The sequence below is a fragment of the Haematobia irritans genome, chromosome 2, assembly GCF_050003625.1.
Source record: "Haematobia irritans isolate KBUSLIRL chromosome 2, ASM5000362v1, whole genome shotgun sequence".
NCBI lineage: Eukaryota > Metazoa > Arthropoda > Insecta > Diptera > Muscidae > Haematobia > Haematobia irritans.
Genome location: NC_134398.1, coordinates 152,295,020 through 152,307,485, shown reverse-complemented (window position 1 = coordinate 152,307,485; position 12,466 = coordinate 152,295,020).

Here is a 12,466-nt window from a genome sequence, read left to right as displayed (position 1 = left end):
TTTCATGTCTTTAAAATACGAATACAAATTTTGCTTAGCATAGAAGACGCATTTCACTAAAATAAAGTTATTTTCCTTGTCCAAAAGTCGATAAACTTTTCAATGAAGTCGTGTTGTCCTTATAATTAAGTGATTTGACTTAAAAATGGGTATCTTAACATGAAAGAAAAAATTTATAGGCTAAGGTCAACTTGACTTTAATAATTCAGAAAAATTCTTTAAATTTAATGAAATTGTCTTTAAATTTGTTGTCTTTTTGCATCTTGACTACAAAGCAAAAAATCGTTCAAATATAGGACATGTTTTTCAAAACTTTATTTTAAAGAAGTTTTTTACTTCAAACATAGCATAATTTCTACTGGAAGTCGAGTCCTAATTTGGAAAATAAAGTTGCCGTTAACTCGTTTTTAAAGGACTTTGATAGCATATGAAGAAAAAAAGCTGAGAAAGCAAAAGATTAAAATTTGCTTCCTAGAAGCAAGTACACAAAACCTAAATTTAAAAGAGAATTGTGTCTTAAAAGTATCCTTACTTGTATTCTCCGCTTCTTTGGCTCGGAACCAATACCAAATTTTTTAAAGTAAAGACAAAATCTTTGGAACCGAGTATGCTTTTTTTTCAGTGTATGGTTATATTTACACACTATCGAAAAAAAAAACTCTGAACAAAGTATACGCAGTTATTCCGCGCAATCTTTTTTTTTATGGAGTATAAAAGTTTTTCGCTGTTCTTTAGAGGATTATAGAGTGACACCGTATAGACAAATTTCCTACATTTGCCATAAGCCCGGTATGCCGCTCTTGCGAAAATTCGTGTTGCATGCCTAGTTTTGCGATTCATTTCTTAAGGGAGCAAAATGTAAACAATCGATAACAACGCCTCACGATATTTTCGGTAGCAAATCTACCAATGCATTACTTATGTGGAGCTGAAATTTCGTTAGAGGTTCATACCAGTCTATAACAAATACATGCTTAAATTGCATTTTACTACTGAACAATTTAATAGTTGTCGACTAACGATAACAAAGTCTCCATAATCTTAACTAGCAAAAACTGTTATGCCACAATTTTGCTAGGGTGCTTAAACACTTTAACCGTCAAATGCAATTGTGCAAGTTACATACCTAGTGACAAAATAACGAAGTTTATTTAATATTTTTATTGAGTAAAAATAATGTAAAATGAATGGATGTAGCTGGATAAGTGTTTTCCAAAAACTTTAATTTCATTATCATTACCACCATATACATATATGAAACATAGACGGTCTTGAATCTCATCTATGACCCAGACTCTCTGGATTAACGAATCCAATATAGCACCTTTTGTTCTTACTTGTGTGACTTTTCTTATTTATATACATGGTACTTAAATTGGGCTGTGTTTACTACTACAACCAGCTGTATATATATTTAAATTATGAAGCCTCAGTAACTATGTACTTTTTACTGTTGAAAATGGGAACACTCAAGAAAAAATGATAATAAATAGTTATTATGAAACTCGGTGGTATGTACTTCTGCATATCTTAAGATTTTGTTATTGATTGTTTAAATTTTTACAGATATTAAAGAGTTAACTGCATTATCGGCATGTAAACGAAATTTCCGCTTCAAATGCGCCTTGGTTTACCGATAAAAAAAAATGTATTTTTGTGTTGCTATAGAAAATTGCGCAAGGAGTTCTTATAAATCAGTTTGCGGTAAACAATGTATTGTTATATTATTGTCAAAATTCCGAAAAATGTACTGTCGACTTGAAAATAAATTAAGATATATGGAAAGATATGGTATTAAGGATAAAATTACTTAAAATGTATGCTAATATTTTTTGTTTTTGAAATTAAGAACATATTTTTAATTTCAAGTATGGGTTATAGTGTGGATTTTTTAACTGACTTTTATTTATAAATAAATAACATCGTCAATAATAATGAAAATTCTATAAATGAGATCTGCATCCCAATTTTAATTTTATAGCTCCTAGATATAAAGGTGGATAGGTCCCTAAAAAAATGTTCTTATTTTCAAGAAGTCGCATTTTTGGCTAGGGATCAATACCTTTACGAAAACGTCAAAATCTTTGAACTCAAAAATGTTTTTCGTTATTTTAAGGAAACAATTCTTTATTATCACTCCTAATAACGACAATATATATATATATATATATATATATATATATATATATATATATATATATATATATATATATATATATATATATATATATATATATATATATATATATATATATATATATATATATATATATATATATATATATATATATATATATATATATATATATATATATATATATATATATATATATATATATATATATATATATTCTATATTTTATTGCTATAGAAAATTTTTTCAAAATATTATTTCTGTACAAAATTTTGTCAAAATTTTCATTATATAGAAAATTTTGTCAAAATTTTATTTTAATAGAAAATTTTGTCAAAATTTTATTTCTATAGAAAGTTTTGTCAAAATTTTATTTCTATAGAAAGTTTTGTCAAAATTTTATTTCTATAGAAAATTTTGTCAAAGTTTTATTTCTATAGAAAATTGTGTCAAAATTTTATTTCCATTGAAAATTTTGTTTAAATTTTATCTATTGAAGATTTTCTCAAAATTTTATTTCTGAAAAAAATTTTTTCAAAATTTTATTTTTGTAAAAATTTTACTTCTATAGAAGATTTGGTCAAAATTTTATTCCTATAGACAATTTTGTCAAAATGTTCTTTCTGTACAAAAATCTGTCAAATTTTATTTCTTGAGGAAATTTTGCCAAAATTTTATTTTTCTAGAAATTTTTCACAAAATTTTATTTTTGTAGACAATTTTGTCAAAATTTTATTGCCATAGAAAATTTTGTTAAAATTTTATTTCTACAGAAAATTTTGTCAAAATTTTATTTCCATAGAAAATTTTGTTAAAAATTTATTTCTACACAAAATTTTGTCAAAATTTTATTTCTATAGAAAATTTTGTCAAAATTTTATTTCTATAGAAAATTTTACCAAAATTTTAGTTTAATAGAAAATTTTGTCAAAATTTTATTTCCATAGAAAATTTTGTTAAAATTTTATCTATAAAAATTTTCTCAAAATTTTATTTCTGTAGAATATTTTCTCAAAATTTTATTGCTACAGAAAATTCTTTCAAAATTTTATTTCTGCAAATTTTTTTTCAAAATTTTATTTTTGTAAAAATTTTGCCAAAATTTTATTTCTATAGAAAATTTTCTCAAAATTTTATTCCTATAGAAAATGTTGCCAAAATTTTATTTCTACAAAATTTTATTTTTTGTAGACAATTTTGTCAAAATTTTATTGCCATAGAAAATTTTGTTAAAATTTTATTTCTACAGAAAATTTTGTCAAAATTTTATTTCCATAGAAAATTTTGTTAAAAATTTATTTCTACACAAAATTTTGTCAAAATTTTATTTCTATAGAAAATTTTGTCAAAATTTTATTTCTATAGAAAATTTTACCAAAATTTTAGTTAAATAGAAAATTGTGTCAAAATGTTATTTCCATAGAAAATGTTGTTAAAATTTTATCTATAGAAAATTTTTTCAAAATTTTATTTGTGTAGAATATTTTCTCAAAATTTTATTGCTACAGAAAATTCTTTCAAAATTTTATTTCTGCAAATTTTTTTTCAAAATTTTATTTTTGTAAAAATTTTGCCAAAATTGTATTTCTATAGAAATTTTTCTCAAAATTTTATTCCTATAGAAAATGTTGCCAAAATTTTATTTCTACAAAATTTTATTTTTTGTAGACAATTTTGTCAAAATTTTATTTCCATAGAAAATTTTGTTAAAATTTTATTTCTATACAAAATTTTGTCAAAATTTTATTTCTATAGAAAATTTTGTCAAAATTTTATTTCTATAGAAAATTTTGTCAAAATTTTATTTCTATAGAAAATTTTGTTAAAATTTTAGTTCTATAGAAAATTTTGTCAAAGTTTTATTTCTTTAGAAAATTGTGTCAAAATGTTATTTCCATAGAAAATGTTGTTAAAATTTTATCTATAGAAAATTTTTTCAAAATTTTATTTGTGTAGAATATTTTCTCAAAATTTTATTGCTACAGAAAATACTTTCAAAATTTTATTTCTGAATTTTTTTTTTCAAAATTTTATTTGTGTAAAAATTTTGCCCAAATTTTACTTCTATAGAAAATTTTGTCAACATTTTATTTCTATAGACAATTTTGTCAAAATGTTCTTTCTATACAAAAATTTGTCAAATTTTATTTCTATAGGAAATTTTGCCAAAATTTTATTTCTATAGAAAATTTTCTCAAAATTTTATTCCTAATGAAAATGTTGCCAAAATTTTATTTCTACAGAAAATGTTGTCAAAACTTTATTTCCATAGAAAATTTTGTTAAAATTTTATTTCTACAGAAAATTTTGCCAAAATTTTATTTCTACAGAAAATTTTGTCAAAATTTTATTTCTATAGAAAATTTTGTCAAAATTTTATTTCTATAGAACATTTTGTCAAAATTTTATATCTGTAGAAAAATTTGTCAAACTTTTATGTCTGTAGAAAAATTTTCTCAAAGCATTATTCTTTAACCCTTGTGTATGTGATAACACTGGAAGCGATACCAGCGTGATGAGGTCCCGTGGGACCTACAATAAAAAAAGGATGCTAGAGAGGTTATCCCTACGACATTTTTCGATCATTTACTGTAGGTGGACTCTTCTATAACGCACAAATTGCATATATAAACATTTGGTTGTAAATATAGAGTTTTATTTAATTTTGAATAGGATACAGATAATGTTAAAATTTTTGATTAGTATACTAGTGGCCCTGATGTTTGACGCAGGCGTGGTACGTGTGAGTATCCTTATACGTACCAAGCAACAATATATTGTTTTTGTAGTTGAATGTTCTTAACAAACTGGATTTTTGAAGGAAAAACAATACGATTTTTTTTAGTGGCGTTCGTTTTGCTCGCAGTATTATGTGCACAGTGGTTGTTTCAAACTTGGTCCAAATTGAGGCACATCTTGCCAAATTCCAGGAGCCGATAGGTCTGGAAAATGTATAGAAATATAAAAACTTATTTCGACCACGATTTACATGAAGTTCAAATAACTTTTTTTTGCACTTTTACTATCACTATATTGGATATATCAACGGAAGACATAAAATTATGTACTACCAAGCAACGAAACCAATGGAAACTTCAAAAATGACAAATTCTTCCAAATAACGGTATTTTCTGAAAGGATGTTAGTGTTATTAATTGTTCCAAAATCGAAAATCGCAATATCTTTACACTGCTTTTTAAACTGTGCTAAAACCACTAATGTAATTAGTAATAGGTCCCATTGGACCTCATCACGCAGAATCGCACTAAACTTTTTCAAATACCTATAAAAACCGATTTAATGATTCAATCACATAAAAATTTAAAGTTTTCAACTTAAAACACTTCAGTACAAGAAGTCATAAACCATCAAGCTGAAATTCATATAAAAGATAAAGTTATGTATGAATAAAAATCAAAAAGGTCCAGCGGGACCTCATCACGCACAGAAGGGTTAACGAAACTTTGTCAATATGTTATTTCTATAGAAAATTTTCTCAAAGTTTTATTGCTTTAGAAAATTTTCTCGAAAATCTATTTCTATAGAAAATTTTTAATTTGGGTTGTGTGAATTTCCCGAATTAATTGGTTGAAAGTTTTGCTGCAAGTAGAGTATGCTGATGGTAATTCCGAAACAGCTGTCACTCCAACCATCTTGCAGTCTATAGAGCTTTGCCCAAATAAATTTGACAAGCATACTTTTCCTCTGTTGGTTAAGCTACACTTTTAGTTTAGTAGAGGATCCTGATGACGAATGTGGTAATTCATAGAAAAAAATATCACTAAAATATTTCAAATTAAAAAGTTGATTGATGTTGAATTTTTTTCAATTAATAAATTAATTGATATAATTAATTTTTTAATCAAACTCGGAACTCGGAAGACGAAGTCAATTAAAAAAGTGATGGATTTTTTTTTATTGTTAACTAAAATTTTATTTAAACAATCAATTATTTAATCAAACTAAAAACACTAAGTCTCTTAGAAAGTAATCAATTAAATTTTTAATATCACTTTCGTGATAGAAGATATTTCAATTAAAAAAATAATTGGATCAATTAATTTCATGATTGAATCTGAAAAAAAAATTGTGTGTTCCGAAACAGCTGTCCATCCAACCATGACTGCATAGGGCTTTGCCCAAATAAATTTGACAAGTTTACTTTTCCTCTGTTGGTTAAACTACACTTGTAGTTTAGTCAATGCATGGTTTTAAGCTGAAATCAAAAACAACGATAATGATTGAAGAATAAACCAACAATAACAAAATAATTTTATTTCCATAGAAAATTTGATCAAAATTTTAGTTCTATGGAAAAGTTGTGAAGCACCTCTTAGCTGGAGAAGAATATTTTACAAAATCTACCAAAACATCCAGAATTCTACCAAGCGGCTATAAAAAGACCGAGGCCCTTGTCATCGAGCTAAACGTAGAATCTGCCATGGACCGAATAGTCTTTGAAGGGGATGCAATTGATGTCGAGAAATAAAAAAAGATTTTAAGATATTTTACAAACAAATTCAATGTACTTGTTGCTTACACTGAAAAAAAAGCATGTCCGGTTCCAAAGATTTTGTCTTCACTTTAAAAATTTTCGTATTGATTCCGAGTCAAAGAAGCGGAGAATACAAGTAATGATACTTTTAAGACACAATTCTCTTTTATATTTGGGTTTTGTTACGTGCTTCTAGGAAGCAAATTTTAATTTTTCGCTTTTTCAGCTTTGTTTCTTCATATGCTATCAAAGTCCTTTAAAAACGAGTTAACAACAACTTTATTTTCTAAATTAAGGCTCGAGTTCCAGTATAAATTATGCTATGTTTCAAGTAAAAAACGTCCTCAAAATAAAGTGTTTAAAAACATGTCCTTTATTTGAACGATTTTTGGCTTTGTAGTCAAGATGCAAAAAGACAACAAATTTAAAGACAATTTCATTAAGATTTTTTATACCCTCCACCAGGGCTGTGGAGTCGGAGTCGGAGTCTTGGAGTCGGAGTCTGAAGATTTTGCTGGAGTCGGAGTCGGAGTCGTAAAAATTTTGCTCGACTCCGACTCCGGCTAAACCAATTTTTTTAAAATACTTCACATTTTTGTAACTAAGCAAGTTTTTACGCAAATTAGTTTCCATTGCGTTATTCATTCGATCAATGTACAGCATGATTGTAAATGAAAATCAACTTCCAATTACGGCTATCTTTTTATGTTTCATAGAATGCTAGACTAGCAGATGGGCTGGATCGATCCATTTTAATGCCCATATCAATTTATTTGAAATATTTCGAACAATCGAAATTATTTTGTTTAATTTTATCTTACGGTCATATACATATGTGGAATATTGACAGAAAATTTTTTCAAAGTTGTTTTTTATAGAAAAATTGTCAAAATGTTATTTCTATAAAAAGTTTTGTCAAAATTTTATTTCTATAGCAAATTTTGTCAAAATTTTATTTCTATAAAAAATTTATTCAAAATTTTATTACTATAGAAATATTTTTTTCTATGGGAAATTTAGTCAAAATTTTATTTCTATAGAAAATTGAGTCAAAATTTTGTTTCTATAGAAAATTTTGCAAAATTTAGTTTGTTACACAAGTTTTTTTTTTCAAAATTTTATTTCTATTGATAAAATTTTATAATAATAGATTTTTTTATTAGAAAATTTGGTCAAAATTTTATTTCTATAGAAAATTTTGCCAATATTTTATAGTAATAGATTCTTTTATTAGAAAATTTGGTCAAAATGTTATTTCAATAGAAAATTTTGTCAAAATTTTGTTTCTGTAGGAAATTTAGTCAAAATTTTGTTTCTGTAGAATATTTTGCAGAATTTTATTTTCTACACAAAATTTGTTCTTAAATCATATTTTTATTGAACATTTTATCAAAATTTTATTTCTATAAGAAAAAATTGTCAAATTTTATTTCTATAGCAAATTTTCTCAAATTTTTTTTTCTTACTGATGCTCACTGAAACTCACTGCTATAAAAAATGTATTCAAAATTTTATTACTATAGAAATATTTTTTTTCTATATAAAATTTAGTCAAAATTTTATTTCTATAGAATATTTTGCAAAATTTTATTTCTATAGAAAATTTTGTAAAATTAGTACACAATTTTTTTTAATTGCATTTCTATTAATAATTTTTTCAAACTTTTATTTCTATAAAAAATTTAGCCAAATTTTATTCTAAATTTTATTTCTATATATTGGTAAAAATTGGATTTCTATAGAAAATTTTGCCAAAATTTTATTTCTATAGAAAATTTAGTCAAAATTTTATTTACTAGACAAAAATTTTTCCAAAATTGTATGCTTACTGATACTCACTGCTAAGTCGAAAACTTGTAGAAATGACTCAAATTTTCAAACTTTTCAATGAATGAATCATAAATGCATTTTTGCGAAATTGTCTAAACAATTATAAATATTTCCCAAATATTGTCCGAGATTTTGTAGAAGTCTGATTTGAGATTTTATGAAAATGTAGATCTAAGTACAAAGTTGTGCTTGTGCAGAGTATATTATAATCGGCCCGCCCTACATTAGACTTTCCTTGCATTTTTATTTTTTGTTAAAATTGTGTTACGTCCCATAACGTTAGTTTTAAATTTTAAGTACATAGATTTTGTAGAAGTATATACAATTTTGCCTAAATAGATTCAGATTCAAATTCATGCATATAGTTCGCAACAAATTTAAAGGATTTGAGATAGTATCAATAATTTTGGTCCACAAATACATATACTGTTGGTATCTTCTCATATTATGATGGGTATTTATATCATTATTTTATTTATTAAACATTGCCCTAAATTTGAAACATAGAGTTCAATTGGCATCTAAAGTGAAATTAAGACCTTTTTTTGCACACATAAATAAATACGATACTTTATATCGATCCACTTACGGCACCCCCACAATAGAACTACAAATTTGTGGTATTAAAATGAGATTTAGTTATATTACCCGGAGTCGACTCCGGAGTCGGAGTCGGAGTCGAGCTGATGAAAAATGCTGGAGTCGGAGTCGGAGTCGGAGTCGAGCAAAATTGGCTCGACTCCACAGCCCTGCCCTCCACCATAGGATGGGGGTATATTAACTTTGTCATTCCGTTTGTAACACATCGAAATATTGCTCTAAAACCCCATAAAGTATATATATTCTGGGTCGTGGTGAAATTCTGAGTCGATCTGAGCATGTCCGTCCGTCCGTCTGTTGAAATCACGCTAACTTCCGAACGAAACAATCTATCGACTTGAAACTTGGCACAAGTACTTGTTATTGATGTAGGTCGGATGTAAATGGGCCATATCGGTCCACTTTTACGTATAGCCCCCATACACGGATGAAAAATACTGTTTTTCATATGTTTGGCTATAAACATTATATGTTTGGAACACAAATTTTTAAACACAATATTTTTGAGTGCAAGCATATAATGTTCATAAACTAGCATAACATGTTTGGGACATATATGTTAATATGTTAGAACATATTATGTTTGGGACATAAAATGTTTGTAAATATAATATGCTTGGATGCAAACATATATTAATTTAGAAATAGCCTATAAACATATATGTGTTTAGTAGCTTGGAGCGCTATTTAACAGGGAGCGATATTGAATTAAGTTGGTGGTTGTTGCTTGTTATTACAAAATTAACATTTTATTTTTCCTTGGGCAATTGATCAGCTACTTCTTTGATCCTTACAATCTGTGTGGTCCGCTGTTCGAATCCCCGTCCGGCAAAAGGTAAAATTAAAATAAAAAAAACATAAAATTGAATAATTTCTTCTACAATGTTTGTATTGCAGAAAAAGGTGCTAAGAACTAAAAAATCTCGTGGAAGTGAGAAAGATGTGGGGGAATATACAATTAGGCAGAAACAAAATTTTGAGCATTCAGGTCGAAAACCTATGTTGTTAGCACCTATATTACCTTTTTATTTTCATAATTCATTATGATTGTAAATATATAAATAAATAAATAAAATTTTGAGCACAATATTGTGTGGGAGATTTTTTTTAAGCATATAATATTTTTGGGTGCAAAATGCTTCCAAACATATTATTCCATATTATTCCATACTATTGTTTTTTGGAAGACAACATTATTGAATTTGGATGCAAAAATACAAAATGTTTGGAACTTAGACTACCCAAACATATATTGTTTAGACCAATATGCTTTCAACCATATTATATATTGGAAGAGATCAAACATATAAATGCTTGGGCAATACCCAAAAATGTATATGCTTGAAGCAAAATATGTTTGGGAGTATATGTTACAGAGGCGATTTTTTGTGAGGGTGTAGAGTCGACTCTATCGAACCATGCAAAGGCTATTTTTGTGGCAAATTTCTACGAGTTTGATTTCTCATAAATAAAATTTATATATATAAATTTAAATGGGCGTGGTTAGTATGTGTATGCCTACACGTTGGAGCTAAACTCGACTTTTGCCACGACAATTTTCACAGTTTAACAATTTAAAAACGCTTTCCATCCAGACGTTTTTCAAATATCTGTTTCTCTGAAATTGAAAATTACTTTTGAATAAAAATTTCAAATTATTATTATCAAACATTCTTCATAATAGGGCTTTCATCTCTTAGGATATTAAAAAATAGTATGGAATCAAATCCAAGTATCCTGTAAGTATTTTCAACATTTACAACGTTTTTTACTTTTTATACAGGTAACAATTGGCTGATATGTCCCCGGTCTAACAAAGAAAAAAACATTTTTTGTCAAAATTCGTTTTTATAATTCAACATAGTTCCCTTCAAGAGCGATACAACGATTATAACGACCTTCCAATTTTTTGATACCATTTTGGTAGTACTCCTTCGGTTTTGCCTCAAAATAGGCCTCAGTTTCGGCGATCACCTCTTCATTGCAGCCAATTTTTTTTTCTGCGAGCATCATTTTGAGGTCTGCGAACAAGAAAAAGTCGCTGGGGGCCAGATCTGGAGAATACGGTGGATGGGGAAGCAATTCGAAGCCCAATTCATGAATTCTTGCCATCGTTCTCAATGACTTGTGGCACGGTGCGTTGTCTTGGTGGAACAACACTTTTTTCTTCTTCATATGGGGCCGTTTTGCCGCGATTTCGACCTTCAAACGCTCCAATAAAGCCATATAATAGTCACTGTTGATGGTTTTTCCCTTCTCAAGATAATCGATAAAAATTATTCCATGCGCATCCCAAAAAACAGAGGCCATTACTTTGCCAGCGGACTTTTGTGTCTTTCGGTTCACCGGTCGCTGTCCACTCAGCCGACTGTCGATTGGACTCAGGAGTGTAGTGATGTATCCATGTTTCATCCATTGTCCCATATCGACGGAAAAACTCGGGTGTATTACGAGTTAACAGCTGCAAACACCGCTCAGAATCATCAACACGTTGTTGTGTTTGGTCAAATGTGAGCTCGCGCGGCACCCATTTTGCACAGAGCTTCCGCATATCCAAATATTGATGAATGATATGACCAACACGTTCCTTTGATATCTTTAAGGTCTCTGCTATCTCGATCAACTTCATTTTACGGTCATTAAAAATCATTTTGTGGATTTTTTTTGATGTTTTCATCGGTAACCACCTCTTTCGGGGGTCCACTGCGTTCACCGTCCTCCGTGCTCATTGCACCACGCTTGAATTTTGCATACCAATCAATTATTGTTGATTTCCCTGGGGCAGAGTCCGGAAACTCATTATCAAGCCAAGTTTTTGCTTCCACCTTATTTTTCCCCTTCAGAAAACAGTATTTTATCAAAACACGAAATTCCTTTTTTTCCATTTTTTTTACAATAACAAAAGTTCCTTCACAAAAGACGCTCTATCTCACAAACTAATTGAGTTACAGACACGAATCATTAGAAGGTTGGTACTATATAAAAATAATATGCATTTAATACTAGCGACGCCATCTATGTGTCAGACCGGGGACTTATCAGCCAATTTGTTATATGACGTTTTCCACGTTTACAACTTTCTGACAGTAGAAAACCAAAAAAAAAAAAAAAATGCGACTCGGACCATCTCTGATTATGGATCATTAACTTTTTCCAAAGTTTCATATTTCAATCAATTTTTATTGCTTTCGATTAGTCAGCAATGTTAACAAACTCTGAAGACAACACATGTATTTCTCTCGAAATATTATTATTAATGTTATTAACATTAATTTATATAAGCATATTAAAAAATAAGTATTAAAATATTATAATTGAATATTCAGTTTTCCTCGAGTGTATTATGGAATTAAAATGAGGTACAAGTAAGAAATCTCACAATGAAAGAGAAGTTCATTAGTTTCAAT